The sequence below is a fragment of the Saccostrea echinata genome, unplaced genomic scaffold (genome assembly GCF_033153115.1).
Source record: "Saccostrea echinata isolate AGI-Se365-2 ecotype Australia unplaced genomic scaffold, CSIRO_AGI_Sech_v1 ptg000027l, whole genome shotgun sequence".
Taxonomy (NCBI): domain Eukaryota; kingdom Metazoa; phylum Mollusca; class Bivalvia; order Ostreida; family Ostreidae; genus Saccostrea; species Saccostrea echinata.
The window spans coordinates 13,750,555-13,753,342 of record NW_026889776.1 but is presented as its reverse complement, the minus strand read 5'-3'; the positions used below and the strand labels follow the sequence as shown (position 1 = coordinate 13,753,342).

General features: G+C 32.6%; 1 long non-coding RNA gene across 1 annotated transcript; it reads right to left on the bottom strand.

Moving 5' to 3' along the window:
- Positions 1-760: 760 nt before the first annotated feature.
- Positions 761-2,354, bottom strand: LOC133193393 (uncharacterized). The gene is made up of 4 exons (XR_009721928.1): positions 2,132-2,354; positions 1,418-1,493; positions 1,022-1,085; positions 761-842 (listed from the first exon to the last, which is right to left on the bottom strand). It is a non-coding gene; the product is annotated as an uncharacterized LOC133193393 (long non-coding RNA).
- Positions 2,355-2,788: the final 434 nt, after the last annotated feature.

Here is a 2,788-nt window from a genome sequence, read left to right as displayed (position 1 = left end):
GCCAGAATGGAGAATGGAAGTGAAATGTACGCAGAGAACGGCTGGGGTCCGCTTTGAGACCAGTGGGTCCAGATGAGGGCCCAGGGCGAAGTCCCTGGAAGCTCATGGTTTTGTTACCAAATATTTCATTCAAAATCATGCCATTTCGATTTTCTTTAGAAAATACAAGACATAGTAATATTGTTTTTAACACAAAGTTAAATAATTCCGTTCAAATTTATTGTACATGTTGAGGCTGAATATTTTTTAAAAAGATATATTGGTATCATCTTTCGGCAACAAATATAATTAATAATTTCAATTTTTAACAAAAAAAATATTTCAAATCATATTCTAGTGGATCACAGCATTCAACGGTTGATATTTTCTCAAAGATCTTAAAATAAATTATCAATGTGTTACAGAAGAATTACAAATTAATGAATGTTTTATTTGGTTTTGGCAATGATTTAATAAAACATTACAATTTTTTTTTTATAAAGACATGGTAATATAGAATTTGAATTTGAATCGAAACAGTATGAGATAAAATAATTTGAAACACAAATATTTTCTCTTCTCACAAATCTCTCCCTCCCCCCCCCCTCCCCCATTTTTTTTAATTTGTAAACGATGTGTACGCACCTGCGTATAAGCAGCTACGCGCCTGTCAGAATACATGCAAGTAAAGATACTCAAATCTTAACAGCCTTCAAACTTTCACACCACTGTACTGTTAAAAATTCAAAGTATTAGTTATCTAGAAAATTTATTTAATTAACAGCCTTTCAAATTCAAAGACAAGCTGTGAAGGGATTTCAAACAGTCCACAGTTCAAACAGTTCTTCTGGATGAAATCAATTCTGAAAACAAAATGAAATACCATTATGGAAGGTTCATTGGTGTTTTAAAAAAGTGATACATAAAAACAATGCATTGAGTAACATGGAAAGCATATACATGACTCTACTGTTTTTATTATCAAAACATTTCAATAATCTTGCTAGGAATATGTATGGTTTAGAGCTTATATGGAGCATACCTTTTTATTTCATTGGTGGAAACACTTGCTGCCTGAATGAATTGTTCAAATTGTTTGAGAGTAGCTACAAAACAATATATATGTAATGAGTGAAAAACATAATGATTACTATTGTAGAATGAAATGACATTGCATTGTACAAAACAAACCGTGCTATACTATATTTTCTGAAATTCATAAAATAAATGGAAACAAACTTTTGATACAAAACTATTCTCACTGGGAAATTGAAACCTATGACATCTGCAAAAGTAGAATTGGTAGCTTTATTTAAGTAAAAAAAAACAACAATATACTAGAGATAACATTTAATTCTTTCACCTATACAACATTAAAAAAAATATTTAACACTGGCATACTATAAAATTAATGTGAAATGCTTTAGTGTGATCATACCCAGTGGAGAAATTGATGCATCTATTTTGATAGTTCTAGCTGATGTAAATGCCAGTTTAAACCAGTTCTGTGATAGCTACAATGACAAAAGGATTATACATATAAACAGTACATAAATACATGTATGCACATATGACTGATTTAATGTACATGTAGTCAGACAAATGAAAATTCAAACATTTTATCTTCATTAATGTAGAAATTCTACAAATTTACAGCCTAGCTAGTGATACAGATAGTAAAAGTTCTATGATGAATTTAAAATATGAAGCACTGGTAAAAACTGAAATCTTAAAATTCACATATTTTTGATTGCCAGAGGTATAAATTAAAATTTATAGGGTCTTATACTCTTGTATGTACAGTGCACATACATTGTACACTGTGCAGTTTGACTTCACAAATACATTGTAAGTGTGACTGCATCTAAATTATACTATTTGATATCATGACGTGCTGTGCTTATATTATGTTACATGTTTGTACATGTATGCCAAAGGACAACATCATTGCATATTTAAAAGTGTGCAACTTTCATAATGTGTGTGTTTTTGTGTATGTGTGTGTGTGGGGGGGGGGGGGGGTACACACAAGGCACTGCATTGCAGTTTGTGACGGACTGTAACAATACATCTTATTGTACGTGTTCAAGGTTATTTTACATCGATGTAAAGAATAGTATGTCTACATGTTAATACCTATGCACATACACACCTTAATGAACAGAAAGGAACCTAGGGAGGTAGTGCGGATCGTCTCAAGTTTTCCATGATTTCCCGAAATAACGTCATCATCTTCTCATCAAAAAGATAAACAAGGCCCAGGTCTCTTATTTTATCTCTATTCTCTTTAAAGATTGCCTGATTGTTGCATTTATCCACTGCATATCTCAGCTGCTGTCGCCACGTTTTTAGATGTAAACAACATTCCGTGTCACCGAGTGCAAGCGCTTTGCTGAAGCCGAATGCAGCCAAACGACACAATTAAAAGAGAATTATTTCGAAGACGTGTTGTTACTATATAAGAGAAAATCACTAATGTTTATTTATTTAAACCTGAAAATACAGACGTTCATTACAAATTCTCGCAATCATCATTAAATAGCTTTTTTGAGCTCTATTTCTTTATATGGATCTATCAAGGCGGAGCAACAGTCATGACGTCAAACCTCATTATGACCTCATTACCATATAATCTTCATGTGTAGCCTTAACTGTACTGCGTTAAAAAATTACCGTCCGGATAAACGAGTCATTTTTCAATGAACTATTATGTTCTGTAGTAGAAATTGACCGTCCGGATACGGAACGCAAATTTCCGGATTAATGTGACAAAATAACGTGGAAAAAATCGGTCCCCAAGAAGTATCGT